Below are 22,445 nucleotides of genomic sequence, written 5' to 3'. Positions count from 1 at the left end.
TGAGCCCAGTCCTGCCTGAATTTCACCTTGGTTCGTAATGGTTTGGTGCCAGCCTCTTCTCTGCTCCACACTTTCACAAACTTAACGGATTATGATGGAAAGGAGAATATGCGAATTCTTAAAAGAACAGTACCAGTAGTTCTAGGTGGCCATGAATTTTAAAACTACAGTGCTTAGAATTAAGTCCAGGCTTATTTATTCTAAGGCCTAACTTTGTACTAATTGCTTCTGAGCATGCTCAGAACTGCCATTACTGACTCTGGGAACTATAGCTTTTATTCTTTAGTCTTGGAACAGTAGTTCTAACTCATTTATCAGGAAGCATAAAAACAATACTATGGACTTTAAGTAACGGTGGGTCAAATATGTAGAGAGCTGTAAAATTGGATAAGTCATTTTTACTAGTGATCTTGGCTGCCTTTCCAGACATAGGCATGTAGCTGGCGGGTGGCGTAGTAGGGAAATTGACATATAAAAAGGCTGCCGATCATGGATCAGTTCCAAAATTGTATCTTTGAAGAATTTTAGGAAAAGTCTGTTTACCAAGAATTCTCTCAGGAAAGGCTTAGAAAGACCTGGGGCATTTTTAATTTAATTTGGAAGATTTCACCTGCCATCAATTGCACTATGTAATTAGGTGTAGTTAACACTGTAAAGTTTTTGAATGCTATTTAAATTACTGGTAATCATTTGTACTAGTAAGCCTACAGTGATCTTGAGGTATCTCTTAGTCACAGCATCAGTGTAGTAAACTGAAGGCCTAGTGGATAGTCACTATTTTTCTTGTGTCATCCTCACCTTGCACACATGTAAATTATCTCTTCATTAAGCAAATAATCTGTTCCCCGCTCTTCCCACTAAATTGGTTCTGCTGTTGAAAACAAAGTTTATATGTGGCGGATATTAACATAAATACATTACTACTACTATTATCTGTTAGTATATTCGGTACATTTTTACTTAATATGCCTGGGCCTAAATCCTGGTTTATAGCAGTATTGTCTAATTTGATGTGCTTATCTATTGTGTAGATGGTAAGGAATATAAACAAATCTGCCTGAAGCAAATTTTGAGATTCCTTAAGCATTGTATTTTGCTTTCCTAATATCTCACATCCCATAAAATATGGACAAATGTGCTATGACCCATCAGTATCATAGCCATAGAATTTGCAGATTTATATTTATCATGGCAGCCTTGTTCCTTTTCTTAGCTAGTAGCTAGACATTTTTCAAATGCTCCTTGATTTGCTCCCAGATATCAAGAAAGAGGGATATAAATATAGAACTCTACCTGGAGCTACACTCTGTATCAAAGAGAAAAAGGCAAGAGATGATACCGAAGTTCACTGGGCTGTGACCTGGAAATATGTTTCATGGTATTAGTAATTCTCACCTCAGTTGAGACGTTAGATTAAAGGCCCTCAAATTCTTCTCCAGTTTAGATTAAAATCCAAGATGCAGAATACTTTTTGGCATATTTCCTGGCAGAGGGGGAAAGTGCTGCCAGATTTATTTCTAATGTTTTGGGGAAAGAACCTGGATCATTCCCAGAGTAATCTGATGTGAGCTCTACCTTCTCTATTCATGGTCCCTAGGCAATATTCTCTAGAAGAAAACATCTTGGTTTTATTTTGTCACTTTTTTTTGTGAAAGGTTTCGCTTATATCTCTGTACTCAGTTGTCCTTGGGCTATTCAGTTCTTTTCAGGATTTATTACATTCAGTTGCTATGGTAGTATTGTCTAATTCCTGCCCACACAATGGAACATCTGTATTTTCAAACAAAGAGTCAACCACTTAGTGGTTGCAGCAATGGACAGTTTAGCACAGGTTGTGGGATGTTGTGGGGATTTGTGAGCACTTAGTCTTCTCCTTCGTAATTTCATAGATAGATCCATAATATGTTTCCACAGTAGATCTGTTGAAGAATCCAGTCCTTTTTTGCATATTGGCTGATGTTTCCAGGCAAGTTCCAATCAGCAGCGGCAACGGGTGGCAACAGCCCAGTGGCGTAGCGTGGGTTGTCAGCACCCGGGGCAAGGCAAGTAATTTGCGCCCCCTAACCCGTGGATTTGCGCCCCCTAACCCGTGGATTTGCGCCCCCTAACCCGTGGATTTGCCCTAACCCCCAGATGTTGCGCCCGGTGCGGCCGGCCCCCCTGCACCCCCCACGCTACGCCACTGCAACAGCCCTCCAATACCTCTTTCTCCTGTTTGATGAGGCATTATTTACTTGGGAAGGCAGTTCCTGGAAAAAGACAGAGAGGGCAAGAGAAATGCAGTTTTTTATCTGTGCAGAACTGAAGCCTGCTTCACGTAATGCTGGGCTCATGTTGAGCTTCCAGCCCACGCATTCAAGCAGTTTATCTCTTTCATAACATGTCCAATTTCCAGCTCATCATGTACTTAATGGAGATGTGCCTCACCATAGAATAAAGGCTCATTGTCTTCTACATCATCATGAGTTCAGAATGTGTCTGAATCTGCCCGAAAAAGATGATCAATAGCCAATCAGTCTGCCTTCTATTTGCATAGTGCCAACAATGCATTTAAATGTTCTGAGGCAATTATTTTTATGAACATTTGAATATAGAGTTCCTACTGCAATGGGGCTTGCTTTTCTTATCCAAACAGATATACTTCAAAAACTTCTTTTTAACAAACAAACGTGGATTTTTTTTCAAAGGTGGATTCAATTCCACTAAAAATGCCAGGAAAACACAAGGTCATTTTAAAGCATAAATTTCATTTCACGTTTTCCTTCAGTGCACACCTTAATGAAAATGGTGAGAGGTACGCAGAGTTAAACTTCTGCAATGAGAAAATATATTGAGCATTTTTGGGTCCCTCCCCACTCCATTATTTTGAATTCTGAGGTCTTATTCACATGTGCATGTAGTAGATTATTAAGTAATACTCTGTTGAATGTGTGGATGGACTCTGTTAAAATATATTGTTTATGGTGATGCCAGGTAAATAGTTCTGCATGATATTTGCCCTGTGACAGCCAATTGACACATAGAATCACACATAGGATTGTAGAGTTGCAAGGGACACCAAGGGTCATGTAGTCCAACCTCTTGCAATGTAGGAATCTCAGCTAAAGCATCCATGACAGATGGCCAACCAATCACTGCTTAAAAGCCTCCCAAGAAGAAGAGTCCATCACCTTCCAAGGGGGCTGTTGAATAGCTCTTACATAAGAAAGTTCTTCCTGATGTTTAGTCAGAGTAGTCTTTCTTGTAACTTGAAGCCATTGGTTCAGGTCTTAGCATCCAGAGCAGGTGAAAGCAAGGTTGCTCGATCCTCCTTTAGATGTTTCAAGATGGCTATCATATCTCCTCTCAGTGTCCTCCTCTCCAGGCTAAACATATCCAACGCCCTCAACCATTCCTCATCAGGCTTGGTTTCCAGACCCTTGATCATCTTGGTTGCCCTCCTCTGCACATGTTCCAGCTTGTTGATATCATACTTAAACTGTGGTGCCCAGAACTCGACACAATATTCTGGTCTGACCAAGGCAGAATAGAGTGGTACTATTATTTCCCTTGATCTGATCATCATACTTCTGTTGATGCAGCCTAGAATAGCATTAGGTATTTTTGTTTGTTTGTTTGTTTGCTACTGCATCTCACTGTTGCTAGGGTTGTCATACATATGGGAAAACCCTGACATGTCCTTTGAAGGGGAGGCAACATGCCTATCGGGGTGGATTTTTACATTTTAAATGAAATGTCCAGTTTTTTGTGGGGGAGCGGGTTGGGCTCGGGTGGCTTGAACTAGGGTTACTCTGCACATAGCAGCTGCTGCCAGCCTGAGCCAGGGAAAGAGTCACATGGGTGCTTTGCATGCAGTGACCGCTGCCAACCCAAGCTGGGGAAAGAGGCGTGCGAGCTGGCAGTGGCTCGGGCTGTCCTCTTTTTTGCTCTTTAACATATGGCAACTGTACTGTTGACTCAAGTTAAGCTTGTGGTCTACTCAGACCACTAGATCCTTTTCACATGTACTACTGGCAAGCCAAGTGTCCCCATCTTATATTTGTGCAGCTAGTTCTTCCTGCCCAAGTGGAGAACCTTACATTTGTTGCTATTTAAAATCATTTTGTTAGCTGGAGCCCTGTTCTCCAATCTGTTAAGGGCATCTTGAATTCCAAAGCTGTGTGTATACTTGAGACAGCCATTGCATGTGCATATATGACATCTTCATGAACAGGAGTTTGGAGAGTGTGCAAGGACAGGAAAACAAACTAGTAATTCACGTTGGGGGAAGACATATGTTGTGTACAGCAGCGTACAAATGTGACTTGAAAAGCAGTGGTAGGAAATGATGCTGCATTTTAAGCTGCTAATATGTCAGTAGCCTTAAGTTGGGGCAACTAGACATTAGGGCCAAAGGCTTAATGGAAAAGGTGGATTACAGGAAGGTCCTCTGGAAGGCAATTCCAAACATACAGGGCAGCAAGGAAGAAAGGACAGTCTATTTGAGAAACCAGGAAATATAGCTGAAAGAGTATAGCTGAATGGCAAGCATTATTAGGATACAAGAGTAGAAAGATTGCTTGCGGTGGCAGGGTGTGTGTGCTTGTGCTGGAAGGAAAGTGTGTCATGTGACCAGAGTGACAAGTGAGGTTAGGGATTTTGGCAGCAAAGTGCTAGATAAATGAGAAAATACTAAGGTGAAATGCTGGTAGACCAGAGAGCATACGTTTGCGTGTGTAGTTTGTGTTAGAAATGACCAGAATGTGGATGAAGCTTTTTGCCATATGTATGGAGTGGATCTGACTTTTAAAGCAAACTCATCTGGTTCTTTTGAGATTTTGACAGTGTAACATAGCAAACATTAAGTTGCAATAACAACCATTTTAGTCCTTTATTAATGCTGTATCTTTCCCAGATGTAAGCATAACATCCCTTCTTCTCCCAGATCACTGTAGGGAAAATAAAGTGGCTTCTTACAATAAGGAAATTGGCCTTCACTGCTATAAAGTGAAGCATAGCTACATTTTCAACATTAACTAGAATATGTTCAGTCTCTGGTGAGACACGAGGTATTTTCTCCCCTACACATAGTCATATCACAAACTTTATTCATTCAAATCTGGAAGCTGCTTTGTAGTGTTTGGTTACAGGCTTAGGCTTTTACTTTTAGTGATTTAGATGTCAAAGTATTTTTAGATGCAATCCATAAGGCATTCATCATTGGGTAATTATAGCTTTGCTGATTGACAAGCGGTGTTGTGTTCAATGAAAGCCATGTTTCAGTGTACTGATCCTAGCTTTAGTCTTGAAGACTGACTGCTCAGTTCTAAATTCTCATGAGAAAGAATAAGTTAAAATGGTTTCATAGACTATGGTGTAGCAGGCGGTATCTTTTAAAACATCTAAAGGGTTGTTTATCTCTAAACTTCAGTGATTTCTGTTGCATTCCCCCGGCCTGTATAATAATTTAATTTAATCATTCAGACTCTGATCTTTAAGCAGTTTCAGCATCACAACCTCCTACTCATTTCATTGACCCATTTGGATTGAGCTTTCTGTTGTCTCTTGGTTTAAGGCTGATCATCCTTTAAAATGCCTATCCTTTATCTTACAGCAGTCATTTATCTTAATATTGAGCAAAGTCAACAAGATGTGCATAGGAATTCTAGAGTGACTTCTGCGTCTTTCACTCAGTCAAGGCACCAGGAGCCCCAATCTGTCTGTTCTACATCATCCATCCCCAACCTGATTTTCTCCAGATGTTTTGGCTTCCCAATTCCTATCAGCCCCAACCAGGATAGCCAGGTGTGAAGGATGATGGGAGTTGTAGCCCATAAGCATCACTTGGGTAAAGGCTTTTCTAGATAACACTGTTACAAGGCTCAGTATCTGATCTTCACCTGAGCTGAACTTGCACATTCCCCCCTCCTTTCCCCCTCCTTCCTATTTTCTGGGGTGTGTGGTGGAGACTAGCTGTCATTCTCCTTGCCTTAGCTTGCACAGACAATGGATTCACTTGTGGGGTTGGTACGGATGGTATGTCTGCTTTTGTCTTTCCATGAGCACCAAAAGAAGCACACAAACAAGTGAATTTTAGAATGCAACCTTTGTAGAAACTCTTTTACAAAATAGCACTATATTCCTATCTAATGCAATATGTAATGCACTAAAAGCACTTATTCATATACAGGGAACACATATTCTTACTAGCTAGAATTGAGAACCATGCAGGATTTTAGATGACATGAGTCGGTGATGCCATATAAAGACATTTCCAACACACAGTTGGCAGCTTTTGTAGCAATGTCATGGAACCTGTCTCAATTCTTCATCCATAAGGAGATGAATAATGTAGCTGGTAGAGGGATTCCCTTACAGGTAACCACGGCCAGGGGTAGAATATATGGTCATATAAGCTACTTCATGCAATGCTGCATCCATAATCTATCTATAATCGATCAATCAACCTTTAAACTCTCTTATTTACTCAGTTTAGTATAGTGCATGAATGCATTTTAGTATAATGCATGCATTGGGCGCAAAGTATCTGCTAATGGAGTGTTGAAAAGCTTAGGCTGCAGTCCTGTAACACTTAGTTGGGAGTATGTCCCATTGGGATTTTCTGAGTAGGATTTCACTATTAATTTGATATTGTTATAGCTGCCCTAGTAAATCTCCTTCCACCCATCACCTCACTGAAAGTAAAATAGCAAGTACATCATCATTTAAAACTCATTTTCCTTCATGCTTCCCCCCCTTTTACATTTACATATATTGCTTGCATTGTGGTACTGTGACTGCTATAAGAATTACACCTACTGTTAAAATTTATTACCTTTTTATCTGAAAAATTCTATATCGTTAAAATGAAGGAAAAGATCAAAATTAATTCTGCTTTCCTTACAAGGATTTCTCATTCTCATTTATTTGAAAGATTTTTTATTTATTTTTTAATGGTAGAGATCAACTTAAAATAATTTCTACAATCAAATATAAAATGGGGAGTCTCTCTTTATTTTAATCCAGCAACCACAGAACAGGAAGAAGAGGGAGACTGGGTACAAAAGGTCTAGCTGGGCCACAGCTAGAGATCAATCAAACAGCTTATAGCAGCTGTATCACATCCATTCTGTCATGCTCATGATATTAGGTGTTGTCCTTGAAAGGCTGTTCCAGACCTCACAGCGTAGAGCAGGAGGGTTTGTTTATTGCATAAACATCTCCCCCCCAAAAAAGTCAAAATGAGAGAAGCATAATAAGAAGAGAGACACAGCTAATGATCAAATATTTAAACAAGCTCAATGAGTCTCTAGTGAAAAGTCCAAATGTCAGTTTGCCAACTGGTGCACCTTGAGGGGAACAGCATACTTAAGGAATGATACAGCTATGAATACATTAGTGCTGTGCCAAAAACGGTCTTCCAGTTTCTTGAAAGTTTTATTCCCCTGTGAACATGGGCGTAGCTAGGATTTATTTTAGGGGGGCAGGCTTTATGTTGGGGGGCAGAATCGAGTTATCTGCAACACAGTTGGTCAGTTAGTTAAGTATTTTTATTTATGCTCCTCCCCTGGCTATGCCCATCCCTGTGAAAGAGCTTCCTCCCACCCCCCTTTCTCCCCCCCCCCATTCTCATGGCTTTATAATTTTGTTGGGTGGTCCTTAGTTTACTTTCACATTGCAAAGATGGTGTGCGTGTGCCCCAATGAAACATTTATTCAGTGCTCTGACTACCTGCACTTCCTGACTGAGAATGCTCCATGTGGAGACTTAGAAAGGAACATAGGAAGCGGCCGTTGTATATTGAGTCAGACCATTGGTTCATCTAGCTCTGTATTATCTCCTCTGATTGGCAGTGGCTCTCCAAGGATTCCATCAGGGTTGTTGCCAGGTCCTACCAGGAGATGCCAGGAATTGAACCTGGGACCTTCTGCATGCAAGGCAGATGTTCTACCACTGCCCTTACCTCATTACATCTTACTCTGGGCTTTGGTTGAAGCATAGGCACCCAGGCAGACTTTGGAGTGCAGGCCACTAGAGTTATGATATATAGACTCACGGAAACACCCTTGAAAGCCCCAGTCAGCAATCCAGCTGACTGCAGTTCTTTGAGCCACTTGAAGTTTCTGAGTCCTTTTCAAAGGCAGCCCCACATAAAGATGGCTACAGTAATCCAAAAAAGAGTGTGTCCTTTTGGCCAAACCATCTAATGGAATGGGTGCAGCTGGCGAACTAGCGTTAACTGTGCAAATGCACTCCTGGCTACTGCAGAGACGTGGGCATGCATCATAAAATCATAGAATTGTAGAGTTGGAAGGGATCCCAGGGATTATCTAGTCCAATCTCCTGCAGTGCAGGAATCCAAACTAAAGCATCCATGACAGATAGCCATCCAACTTCTGCTTATAAACCTCCAAAGAACCTCCAAGTCCACAGCCTCCCAATGGGGACTCAGGGATGAGTACAGGAGTGGTAGTGTTATCCCTCTTCCCTGTTCTGCCTTCCAGCTGACCAGGAGTGCCATATCTGCCCTATAACCAGGACTGAAACCTAGTTCATCAGTCTCCTTCAGAAACACCAAACACTCCAGCACCTTGCACAAAAATGGGATATTGGAGACTGGGTGATAATTATCCAATATGGTGGGATTCAGGGAGGGCTTTTTCAATAGAAGTCTTATAACTGCTTCCTTTAGGCACATTAGAAGGAATAATTATGGTTGTGCTTACCCAGAATTAGTGCCCGAACTAGAAGTTTTGCCAGTGTTTTATGGCAGTGCTGATGGAGATGATAGAAATGGAAAAATTGTGAGCCATTGAACAGTGAGAGTCTTCTCCTGAGCCGATGTCAGTAAATAATAATATATTCAATGCTAAAGAGAGCATTTTCAAAGACAGATGGCACTCATATATATGCACCCCTTGAAAGGAAACCACTTATGATTTAATCAGGTTTCAGTGTTTTACTTTAAATGTAGGAAACATAAATTAAACACAGTCTGCATCTCATGCTTCATTTGTCAGCCCCGACAACACATATATAATACATTAAAGACCAAATAATTGTTTGCAGCATGCAATTAGAAGGTGGAATTTAAAGAGGTTTCAAGTAAGCCCAGAAAGTGTATGTCAAGGGACCAGGGTTTAGATTGAGTTGGAGTGTGAGCCAGGCACAGGTTCCAGGGATGCAAGACCATATACTCCTAGTTCCAGTTCATGATCCTGCAAATAAAAGCAGGTCAAACATAAGTTAAATTTCAGCTAGGTAGATTCAGATTAAGTTAAGTCAGGTAAAACAGGTAAAAAATCAAAAAGGCAAACAGTGCACCCTGCCAATTTAATTTAAGAAACTTGGTGGGCTATCCTATCACCCCCGGGTGTGGCTGAAACCAAAGCAAATGGCCAGTCACAAAGGACGAAAGCGTCACACCCTCTCCCTGTCTCCGAGGAGCTGTGCCAGGCTGCAACCACAGCTTCCTTAAAAGGTAAGTGGTTTTTCCATCCAACTCAAATGATGCTTGCTCATTTGTACATTAAGTGAAAATGTATTTCTATACGAAACACAGAAAGGGTTTAGGTGATTAGAATAACTGAAAGCAAACATTTTTAGGTACTTAAAATTTTGTTCTATTGTTAGGCAGCAGTAGAAGAGCATTTCTGTATACAGTACTTAGGCTGCCATCTGGGAACTTTATTTCTGCAAACAGCAGAAATTAGTCCACCTCATGCTTTCTCCTACATCTACTATGTTGCTTAGTGTGCATTTCAGTGTGGAGTAGGGATGGTGGAGGGTTCTGATTGCTGTCTGGTTTAAATAAATTGTCTAGACTGCTGGCAGAGAAAGGGGGGTGCGGTGGGTGTGGGCCGGCCTGGGTGTCATCCCTGAGGGGGGGTGACATCGCTGCCCTGCCCCCCTGGGACGCTCACCGCGGGTAGCTAGCCCCGCATGCACAGCACGTGCGCCGCTCCGGGTGCCGAAGCAGCTAGCTCTGCCTCTGGTCTAGACTAAACCATAAGATACAATTCTCACTATACTTACTTTCCCACCAATACAGCACTGTAAGTGCAGGGTGTCATTTATTAATTTTTTTATTACATGAAAAATAAGAGAATGAGTTTTAGTGATCAAAATGTAATGCGCAGTTCAGGAAACTATGTATCAAATCTCTCTTAGCAATTTGCAACCCAGAATTGTGCTGCAAACTAAGGCTTACATCTGGTTTAAACTTGTTCTTTTGATACTGTATTTAAAATTGGCTCTGCTATTTTGACCTCATTCTCTGTACGCAGACTTCTTTTTCACTGTAATTCTACATCTTAAATCATAAAAGATTTGCGTTGAAGACAGATGCAGTATGAATATGTCAGTGTGAATAGGTTGCCAGTTCCCCTTTTATATTAAAACCTCTTAATTTGACCAGATCAGTTGCTAATATGTCATTCCTGCTACTCTGGGCTCAGTAGCCACTGTTTTCTTTGCTCCATATACTCTGGCTAGAAAACAAAGTGCTCCCCAGTGGGATGGGTGCCTGCAACAATCAGGAACCTGGCTGCAGGCCACTTTTTTGCCCAGCCAAAGAAGGACAAGGCATCAGTAGTAGTATATAAAACAATGATGACTGCTTCGAGTTCTCTTTTTATGTTCAGCTATCAGTTATTTGGCCTGCGAATGAAAGGCCTGAATCATACATTTGCAGTGGAATAGCTGCACGATGAAGGAAGTACAGTGGTACCTCGGGTTACATACGCTTCAGGTTACAGACTCCGCTAACCCGGAAATAGTACCTTGGGTTAAGAACTTTGCTTCAGGATGAGAACAGAAATCGTGCTCCGGCGGCACGGCAGCAGCGGGAGGCCCCAATAGCTAAAGTGGTGCTTCAGGTTAAGAACAGTTTCAGGTTAAGAATGGACCTCCGGAGCGAATTAAGTACTTAACCCGAGATACCACTGTACTTGAGTGTAGTTCAAGTGTAAGTCATTTGGGGTCTCCTACTCTTGGTAAGCCTGGTTATTACCCACAAAGTATTTTCAGGAAGCTTAGCAAAGTAACATAATGACATATTTTTACCAGAGTAATATTTTTTTTCTTCTTCAACCAGCTCAAATTATTATTATGACATTTAAATTGCTCTGGGCTGGAACTTGGCAGATGTAGTTGTGAGCCCAGGACCAATTTACTTTTCCAATTTTTACACAAATTGGTTTGGATGTTTTTGTTAAACCAAGCACAGAGTCTTTTGCATGTGTTTGTTTTAGCCTCAGTATGGTATCAGGTTATTAAAACTGCTCTTCAAAATGAAGCAATGATATATTGTGTATCAACAGTAGCTCCGATTCAGAAATAAATAAAAATAGCTTGACAGAGATCCTTGTGTGTCCCCCCCCCCTCAATACTGTTTCATTGTTATCATTCTAGACTATGCAAGTTATTTGCTGTGATGGAAATAACAGTAAGAAATTTATTATGCTACAAAATATCCATCAAAGTTGTGAACGATAAGAGGAACTTTACAACTGGGACTTACAGTTTTTCAAAGCAACTACTTCAATTCTTGCTGTCTCATCCAAATGTTTTTTAAATGATTACTTTAGATAACTCAGTCTGCAACAAGTGTGGTCTACTTAATACACAGTCTTAGGTATAGCTATGAAGTCTCAAATCAAAACCCTTGCTCAGCCAGGAAGCTCACTGATTGTTCATGGACAAGTCACTTGTCTTTACCCTACATGTTAGAGGACTTATTACAAAACATGAGATGTAGTACAGTTGTACCTTGGTTTTCAAACAGCTTAGTTCCCAAACGTTTTGGCGCCCGAACGCTGCAAACCCAGAAGTGATTGTTCTGGTTTTCAAATAATTTTTGGAAGCTGAATGTCCAACGGGGCTTCCGCAGCTTCCGATTGGCTGCAGGAGCTTCCTGCAGCCAATCAGAAGCCGCACTTTGGTTCCCGAATGTTTTGGAAGTCAAATGGACTTCCGTTTGACTTCTGAGGTACGACTGTATAATTTTTTATGAGTCTTTGTGATATTAGGGAAAAGCTGCTTTAGACAATCAATGCTTCTGATGGGGGGTACAAAATGCCAACAAGGTGTTGGAAGACAGAGCTAACAGTGAGGGGCTGGAGGTCATAAAGTTCAGACCTACCATCAGGCAGAAATAAGGTTGCAAGGTAGGATGCTGGAAGCCAGGGCTTCCAAAGTAGCTTTTTCTTAAACAAACTTCTACTCATGGAGCAACAGGAGCCGGCTGAACCTGTCAGAACAGAGTCTCAAACAAAGATATGCTCTTCCAAGACCACATTCCCAGCATGTTCACACTTCTGTCTCAGTGGCGTCTACAGTAGCTTGGTCATGTACATGGAATGGAATATGGCAGGATCCCCAAGGATGTACTTCAGGCAACAGGCCTGTTGGCAGAACAACTGTGCAAGATGTCTGCAAACATGACATGAAGGCCTGCCACATTAACCCAATGTGTGGGAATTCCTTGCAGACAACTGCAGTACCTGGAGACAGACTGGTTGTGTATCCACAGCAGTGAGCAGAGGAGAAATGACTGCTGGGAGGAGGGCAGAGAGAAGAAACACCATGGGGCATTTGTAACAGTGAAACTGGACCTTTTCATTTGCCCCAGGTTCAGTAAAGCATGTCTTTCCTGTATTGGTCTCTGCAGGGGTCACCAAACTTTTTCAGCAGAGGGCCTGTCCACTGTCCCTCAGACCTTGTGGGGGGCCAGACTATATGTTGAAGGGAAAAAATGAACGAATTCCTATGCCCCACAAATAACCCAGAGATGCATTTTAAATAAAAGGACACATTCTACTCATGTAAAAACACACTGATTCCCAGACCGTCTGCAGGCTGGATTTAGAAGGCGATTGGGCCGGATCTGGTCCCCAGGCCTTAGTTTGCCTACCCATGGTCTCCAGGGCCACAGCAGCCACTGTATATCTCCAGCGGTTTGACTTTCCCCCCAGTGGCACACTCCTCCATTGTCTCTCGAGACAGACAGATGCCAACAAATCCCTATCAACAAATAAGTAGCAGATCTCCTGTTCAAAAAAGAAACTGCCTGAAGAATCTCTTTCAAAAACCTATTCCCAGAAGAAGTAAACTGTACAGGGAAGAATAGAATACATAGTGAACACTATCTTTTACCTCTTCCTGGCCACAAATGCATAAAGACATTACTGATATTTCAGTGTATCTTGTCTCTCAATACATTGTAGGCATGTTCTGGAATACCAAAGTAGTTAATGGTTTCCTCATCACATAAAATTTAAAAAAGTTAAGGGGAAGACTATAATCAGAATTAATAAAATGGTGAAAATTGCATAGTTTTAAGAGAACATCTAGTTAACCAAAGATTCACTCTTTAGCTTTAATTTCTAATGTACTGTTTTTCATCTAAAAGAGTTATAACCTTATTTTTCAGCCAATTTCTACTGGAGATTTGCTCCAACCAAATCACATTTTGTGAGGCTATTTGTACCTGGGTGTAGTTTTAGCTCATACAAAAGCGAGACAATAAGAACACTAGAGAACATTTAAGAAAACTTTGTTGAAGAAATGCTTAATAAGTTGAAGAAAATCTCACACTGAAGAAAATTACATCATGGGAAGAGAAGTGGTTCAGGCACACGATAAAAAAGTGTGTAGTTTTCATTTGCTGACTTCAGTTTAAATTGATCAAGGAGATCAGCAGATACACATACCAGTGTGGAGACTGTAGAACTCGGCCCTCTGGATGTTTTGGGACTACAGCTCCCATCATCCCTGACCACTGGTCTTGTTAGCTAAGGATGATGGGAGTTGTAGTCCCAAAACATCTGGAGGGCTGAGTTTGCCTCTGCCTGCTGTAGAACATGCAAATGCCTCTCTCAGTTTACATGACCTGTCATCTAATTAAGGCAGCCTGCATTTAGCAGTATCACAATTGACTTACATTAACTGGGGGTACTTGGCAGCCAGCTTTCAGTGTTGGAGCTCTTATAGCTGCAAAGGATGGGCGTACTCACTCATCAACAGCTTTTAGGAAGGACTAGTCCAAGAGAAAATGCTTTGAAATTATTGTGCCTATCCCTTAGCAAAGATGAACTGCTGGACCATCTGAAGTTGTTTAGTGGACTTTGGCTGGTAGGATATTTATATCACTGGCATATTGAGACTGTGGAACATACAATTTGAGGCCTGTGCGTTTAAGTTTGATGGTACGCAACTTGGTGTGATACTACTACATTATGCTTTCCTGCAGTGGTTACAGTTGCTTCTTACAGTTGACTGAAATGTAATTGTGAATATTCTATCCAATACAAGCACTTTTCTTTGTTGTTATAATTATGAGGAACATGTAGGAGATGAAGAATAAATGATGTGAGGAAAAATGAAGATCATAAGCTAACTGGTTTTAAGAGTAAAAAGTGTTGGTAGATAGAGAACAATATAGTGATTGGTTGCGTAAAGTGCAATTAAATCATTTCACCCACCCACTGCATTACAAATCACATTTGCACACTGCTGCTCACAGCAGAGAGGAATTGAGGATGTTTTCCTGGGCCTCCAACCTACCCGAGTCCTAATCACGAAGCTGTCATCTGTGCCTGCACAATGGCTGTCTCAAATGTACATATCTCAGCGTAACTGCAAAGTGAATGTGACTTACGTTTTTGAATCCAGTGGAATATTGTTTGAGGGAAAACACATCAAACAGCAGTATTTCTCAAGGAACTACAGGATAAATATGGATTGTGGCTAACGTCATGCATGCACAACTTCAGACAGCGTGAATACACAGCTAATGCTAATACTCTGTAGAAAAACACAATTCCTAAGATAACTTTGCATGCACAAAGGCAAACGTTAAATTCCTGTTTCCCTTCTCTTCTGATTCTCTCACATTGCATTAGTGTGAACTGATTCACCAATTCACTTTGTTGCTATTTCATGTTTCTATTGTGTCATGGCTTGTTATTTGGTGTTCTTACAACAAATAAAAAAAAAACAGTAGAATTTTGGAATGTTGAAAATGGAATTTGTTCAAGAAAAAAATATTATTCCTTTAAGATTTATAAATATATACTATGCTATATTTTAAAAGTTTCCCTGAAAAATGCTTTTACTGCCTTTCCATGGCAGTGTGCCTGTGCTCTAGTTTAGTATAAAATGAAATAAAACAGCAGCAAAGGCATGTGCAAGTTAATATATGTAAAAGTCACCTTACACATTTCACCTCAAATCCTATCTCCAGATATTTGTTATTCTAGCTCTCAGTGGAGGGCTTTGCTCACATTGGCTGAAAATGGAAAAATCTTCATCCAATCTGGTTATAATAGAGACAACAGTAAATAAGCATATTTATATACCTGGCATTCAAATTACTTCAAAAGAATGGAAAGGAATTTTTTTTTCCATTTTAAAAGGATGGTTGAGCCTCCCATTCCTCTTCAAGTGAAGTTTCAGTCATTCCTGCTTGTAATAATCCAACAAGCACAATAATTGACTTATGCAATTTAAGAATTATTAAACATATGGTGTGGCAATGTGTTATGCTTCTATGATTTCATACCTATATATCTATATGTATTCTCAGACTCAAGTGCTTGTGCTTGGCAATAAGCTTGGCATTACTGTACAAGTGTTTCCAATGCCAGAAGTTTAGATTTATGACTGCTTTTATGATCACTTTTATTTATTCATGTAATGATTTTTGGCATACAGGATTTGTGAACACTCCATTTTTGAAGGCATGTATTTGCTTGTCCCTTAGTTTCATAAATCATAAGCAAAGGTTGTGATTTGTGTTTCAAAGAGAAGGCTAAGACCCTAAATCAAAGGTCTTGAGAAAACTGAAATCTCAGGTGAGCAGAAGAATTTTGAAAAGCAGTAAGCAGCACCATGAACATTCTCTTAGAATTCTTTCCCTTCACTTGATTAACAGTCTAAATATGTATATCAGTTGCTGTAATGCCACTTGTGAATATTCTTTGTAGTTTGTGGGCTTAGATTAAGGCCAAAATGACATTCTATACTGTTGGAAATTTTAGTTCAGGAAAAGAATTTTAGGTTGTTTCAAGATGCATGTCTGTTTTTACAAAGAACATATGAAGCAGTCTTCCTCGTGTATCTGGAAGATGTGGACATGTGTGCAGTCACCACATCCAAATGGGTATTGTCTGAGTTAGAAGAAAATTGTAATTTTTCAGCCTTCTGTTTTGAAGATTTTGATGTCAAATATTAACCAAATAGTTAGGCTGTCCACTGTCAAATGATAATGGTGTCAGATTTCATATCTGAAGCCTACCCAAAACAGCAATCAATATAGGCCAACATTTCCAAGGCATTCACATTTTGAAATAAAATCTGACCTTGGAAATGTGAATTTAAATTTGTCGAAAATTTTGAATGACAAACTTGCCTCAGCTCTAGTATCTAAATGGATTGCAGATTTTTATATGATTTGTTGAGTTCAAAGATCAATCAAGAAACTCAGTGCACAGCATACAGAATGTATAAGAAACGAAATGACAGGGGTTAGTTTAGGGTTACCAGATGTTCCCGTTTCCCGGGCACAGTCCCCGGATTTGCAGATCTGCCCCCAGACAAATTGCCTCCCCAGAATGTCCCCGGATTTCATTAAATGTCCCCGGGATCGCTCCCAGCTCCAGTGGTGTTGATCCCAGGACCTGGGCACTGCTGCTGCTGCGCTCTCCGGGCCCGCAGTCAGCAGCCGGATTGGCGCTGCAGGGCTTCTGTCCCCCCCCCATACCCCCAAGCAGCCCATTCTCTTACATTCCCTACTGTTGCTTTAAATCGCAGCTGACTTCATGACAGCATCCCCAAGCCCTTACTCCACCTCTATATCCCCTACTGTTTTGAGCCTTTCCCTTGCTCAAATTCATGGAGTGCTAAGGAGCTTTCCCCCATGTGTTTTGTTCTTTGCCTCCCTTGCTGTTTCTGGAGTGCTCCTTTCTTATTACTTTCTTTGTAGTTTGAACTAGCTGGCGAGCAGGCAAGGAGCTTTTCATTCCCCGCCTGCCCTCCTCCAGTTTGCCAAACACTCAGGCAATGCAGAGCTGGCAGCAAGGAAGGTAAGCCGGCTTCGGAAGGAGGCTCTGCTGGAGGAGGAGCTCAGGCTTGCAGGACACTTTCTCAACCTGCTGATCTCCAGGATAGCTCGTGAAGCTCCATTCACTAGGCTCACTCACGGCTGAGGGGAAAAGAGTTCCTCTGAGCATGAGCAAAGCACTTCTCTTTTGCCCCTGTGTCGCCTGACACAACAGCCAGACTTTCCAGCTCTTTCATTTCTCCTTTTTAAAACTGGCACGAACCTGCTGTATCATCAAGGCTGAGGGGATTTAGTCCCCCTTCGGAAAATATTTCTAGCTTTTGAGATAGGGTTCAGCCCTGAAACCCGAGGAAGTATAATTATTAGAGAATTAATTTATTTGTATAGGTATTTATTTTCCTCCAAAGAATAAACTTCCAGCTTTTTACTGGATCCTGTCTAGGACTTTGATTTTTTGCCAGGAGCATAGGAGTGTACAGCCTGGATCCCAATGAAAACCATGTAATTATGGATAATAAAGCATGATTATTATTTTTTTAAAGTGTCCCCAGATTCATTGGAAAAAAATCTGGTAACCATAGGTTAGCTCTATATGCCAGGTTTACTTTTGCCCTCTGGACCAGTGCCAGGTTTCAGGTGGGCCTTAAGAGAGTGCTTCATTATGATTTTCTTCCCTTTTCCTCGCACTAACTTCCCCTTCTGTTTTTTCCTCTTTCCTTTTCCCACTTTCCGCACTTTTAAAAGGCTTTCTGTTGTGGCTTAAAGTTTTTTTGGGGGGAGGGGGAGTCACCAGAAACCTGCCACCTTTCCCAATGGGCATGGTCCCTCTATTGCACTCACAAGGTAGAGGGGTAGGCCGTGGCAGGAACAGATGGCAAGAACCAACAGTGGGAAGTAAAAGGACCAGTAGGGGACCTCCCAGTGCAGTGAGAGTGAAGTTCCAACTACCTAGCTTCAGACAAGCATTATAGCTTCAGACCATGCCTCTGGGCCTTAGCATAGCTTCATGAAGTTATACCACATCAAGGGCAGAGTACAGATGCACTGTGGGTGAGTGGCTGTAGCTCCTTGGTCCCACACTTTTCTGCTTAGTGCCAGGCCATAAGCATTTAAAGAATTGATAAAGTGGCATTAGCAACCGTGGATTCCCCAGAGACTCTGGGATCTTAGCATTTCTCCAAGGATGTGGTGTGCTAACATCACGCCTGGCTGCTTCCTCTTCGTGAAATTCAGAGCTGAAATTAGTGACCCCTTTTTGTTCAGATCAGCTCCAAACTACAGAGGTCAAGTTGCATATGATGAGATCATAGCTGTCAACGTTCTCCCTTTTTTTAAAGGGAAATTCCCTTATTCCGAATAGGATTCCTCGCAAGAAAAGGGAAAAGTTGACAGCTATGGATGAGATACTACAAATCCTTGATGAACTAGAACGGAAGAAAGTTGCTCAGTGTCTGGCAGCAGCTATTTGTCTTGCTCCTCAAGTCGATGGACCTGCAGATCAGCAATATAAACAATCTGTTGTGTTAGGTACATCCTGGAAGATAGACCAGCTGAGATGCAATGGATTAGTTTTTAGCTTGAAAAACAGGAGTTTGTTGGAAGCTGTGGTAAAAGCATGTCAGTCTACTTGTATCTTCTCTGAATTACTAGTTGGAATCACAACAGATAATGAAGCTGTCAATACATAGGCCAAAGGGCTGGATTCTAGAAACTCTTGACAACCAGTTCATTCTTGAATTAATGGTGGTATCATGCTGTTGTCACCATTTAGATCTTGCAGCGCACTTGACCCTTGAAACAGTGCCTGAACTTATTGGCCTGGAAATGTACTTTCGAACAGCTCCTTCCAAACTTAAATTGTTACACCAACTTTCCCCATATTTTCCTCTATATTTTGAAGTTCACTCTGCAAAGCTTGTCAGAAATCATTGCTGCCATTCTATGTAACTTACCGGGTTTAATACATAACTGGGAACAGCGGTCTTGGTTCAGAAGAGTGCAATGAAAAATATTTTGCTGTTGCAATGCTGGGGACATGGACCTCAGTCACAGCAAGTCACATTTAACAAATCATCCAACAATAAGCACAGTCATGCCCAAAGACCTGCAAAAGGTGTTTAAGATGACTAAACTTTATGTTTTCTGATAGGTTGGCTGCAATAGAGCCTAATGTCCTTCAAAAGCTCAATGTCATTGGCAGTAACTATGTGCCACTTTTGAGGAAGAGTAATCCCCTAAAAAGTAGTAATGGAACTGACACACAGTATGTTGTTGGCTGCCCTGGGCTCTTTTTGGAGGAAAGGCAAGGTAGAAATTTAATACATAATGATAATAAACATCTTATTGCCTCCACTATCCTAGATAACAAGTGTAAGAGAACATTTGGTTGTCAGGAATTAGTTCAACTCTGTTCAACTCAGTGGGCCAGATTCAGCTAACCTGTTCCGCTAGTGGAAGCCAGCACAAGGACTCCCCCTTACTACTCCTGTGCACCCCACACTCCACACAAGAACAGCATGCAGGAAGAGGAGAGAGGAGATCATTCTGTTTGGCAAGCAGAAATCCTTGTGCAGATAGAACAATCTCCATGGTGCTATGTTGAATTCCACCAAATATTGTGAACAGATGTGTACTACTTGAAAATTCTCAACTCTTTTTGCTGAATATTGTTTCTACATACCTCTTCTGGATGTATGGAGTGCAGTTGAAAATTGCATCCCTCCATATATTAATCTCTTGTCAATAGAAAACACAAAGGAATTACTGGTGGGTTGTAGAGCAGACCACAGGAGTGTGCTTGTGTAGTGCTAGCCCTATGTTAGAGTGAAAGGACGGGGAGGTACTGGAGGATGCAGCTGTATGTTCCATGCTGTCTTGTTGCCAGTTGGCACAGATGGCATCTGAATATATAACTGGGGAGTGGACACCTTGTCTATCTTGAGCCAATCCTGTGCTTGGGCTGTTAGTTTTACTGGTAGAACTACTGTAGTGGTGTTCTTACTGTTGTAGGATTTGTGTCTAACCAACTGTTGGTTTCAACTACTGCCATTAGGTCCGCCATTAATTTACTGCTGCTTCCCTTGGGATGCCTTAAAATAAATGATGCAGACAATTTGGCAGCAGCATAGTACAGATAGTTCTATCCTAGAACTAGACAGAATTTCCCTATCAGAGGAAGAATCATCTCTTATTTAACATATAGGAGTTTGGAATAACCATTAGCTTTCTTTTTTGAGAAAATTAATTTGAGATAATTATGAAAGTGGTGCAGTGAGTTACTTCACTGTTGAAGTCAATGCAGACATAAATTATTCCTGTTTACAAAGTTAGGTGTGAACATGATTGAGTTGCATTGCAGAACTCAAAAATCCCTGTGCCATTATCAGCAGCTATATGATGGGTCTTTGGCCCTATCATCGACTTGAAGGGGACAAAAACCATCTGCAAGCAGATAGCCTCTAGTAAAGCTGCCTTACTTTTACAGATATTTCAGATGTAGAGAGAGAAAATGCAGCAGATCAGAAAACCGTTCTTTAATGCCACCTCTTAAAATAAATTCTCTGTCTCTTGTGTTTAGCTTATGTGCCTCTTGTGAAGACTTTAGATTTTTTTTATTGTGCAGGTTTGCTCTGTACCTTGCTGAGGTCAATAGGAGAGGTTGATAACAGCAGGCTTTGAAACCAATTCCTCTTTTTTATGCTCACTTTGAGCTCAGGTTATGGAGGATTGACAGGCACTTACTTATATAGACTCAGGATGCTTATATTCTCCCTATCAGATTTTGACATTCCAAATTATCTGATCTTGTTTACAGAGCAGCATTGGTGAATTAACATCTTTCATTTTGTAGCTCCAGACTTTGTTCACAAGGCTGTGCGTGCGCATCCTGCCTTGCTTTCAGCTCTCATGTTTTTTTCTTTCCTTTATAGGTAATGATTATCAATATGCATATTCACATGTGCACAGAGAAAGGCACAGGTGTGCCTTATTATTGATCTTTATAAGCCATTCTGGCTGAAGAACAGGGTAAAATACTTGAAATAAATACAGAGATCATGGCACCAAAAGGATTTCTGGTGCTATCAGAGATTGTCCATGCCACGTGAGATACAGTGAGCAATGACTGCAGGGGAAGCCTTTCTCAATTGTTTCACCTCTTCTTCAGAGTGCTGTCCCCAGGGAGGTTCTCTTCCTGTCCTTGTAGCAGCAACTAAACTAATACATACAGGGCTGGCCCTATCATTAGGCAGAGTGAGGCAGTGGAATTTGGTTGCAATTAAAGGGCAGAAAATAGTTGTAGGCATTTAGCTGGCCACATTATGAACAGAATACAGTGGTACCTCGGGTTACAGACACTTCAGGTTACAGACTCCGCTAACCCAGAAATAGTACCTCGGGTTAAGAACTTTGCTTCAGGATGAGAACAGAAATTGCACTGTGGCGGTGCGGTGGCAGTGGGAGGCCCCATTAGCTAAAGTGGTGTCTCAGATTAAGAACACTTTCAGGTTAAGAACGGACCTCCAGAACGAATTAAGTTCTTAACCCAAGGTACCACTATACTGAATTATTCTTATTTTCTTGTTGTTACTACAAGGGGGTGAGAGAGCTGCTTGTAGGATTTTTCTGCCAAAATAGCTGCTCAGGTGCCAAAATAGCTTGGCTAGCCTTAGATCCTGTGCCTCTTCACTTCATGGGGGAGAAGCTGCATTTGCTGCTTTGCCTCAGGAAACAAAATGTCTTAGGCGAGACCTGGCTATGTAGTGTTAGTTCTGTCTCTAGTCCTTTTAAACAGTTGACGTATACTAGCAGGTGGACTACATTGAGTCTTAGCTTATAGCTATGGCTGCTATTGTTTGAAAATCCAAAATATAAACGTTTTGTTCTGTGACTATCAATACAAAAATCTAAGTTATTTGAACATGAGACTGTAACTTAGATTCACTATAGCTGGTTTATGCTATGAAGCACAGATGTTTGCCCAGGACAATAGGAACAGTGTCTGAAAAAGATGCTTTTCTGTTGTTGAATATTCTGATTATCTGCAGGGAACATGCCTACAAGGATATAAGAAGTCAATTCTTCCTCATGTCTTGATTTTAATTTGTTTTTGCCTGTTTTTTGTTTGCTTGTTTGTTTGGAAAGAGGGCATTTTTATTGGGTGCATGATATTACTTTGGTGGAAAGTAGTTATGTATCTGAAACATTCATCAAATTTCTTGCATCATGTGCTGTTGATAAACAAGATAGATCATCCCTGTGACATGTGTTGGTGGTGAAAGTGGGATGAAGAAAATCAATTACATGCTTCAATTTTTTAAAAGAAAATGCTCTGTATCATGTGCTAAAACACATGGCTTCTTCCTCCTTTCGCCTAAGAGTAGATTTCCTTCATTGCAATTTAATA

At 41.1% G+C, this 22,445-nt stretch overlaps 1 protein-coding gene and 1 long non-coding RNA gene across 20 annotated transcripts in view; both read left to right on the top strand.

Moving 5' to 3' along the window:
* DMD (dystrophin) overlaps positions 1 to 22,445 on the top strand; it is a 953,416-nt gene that overhangs the window by 275,982 nt on the left and 654,989 nt on the right. The gene's annotated exons all lie outside the window — the stretch shown is intronic.
* On the top strand, positions 257 to 7,202 carry LOC310762054. Its single transcript, XR_014547835.1, has 2 exons — positions 257 to 2,007; positions 2,192 to 7,202. It is a non-coding gene; the product is annotated as an uncharacterized lncRNA (long non-coding RNA).

Source organism: Podarcis filfolensis, assembly GCF_964270895.1.
Source record: "Podarcis filfolensis genome assembly, chromosome: 4".
Classification (NCBI taxonomy): domain Eukaryota; kingdom Metazoa; phylum Chordata; class Lepidosauria; order Squamata; family Lacertidae; genus Podarcis; species Podarcis filfolensis.
The sequence above is the reverse complement of the archived record's forward strand: the minus strand, read 5'-3'. Positions and strand labels throughout refer to the sequence as shown.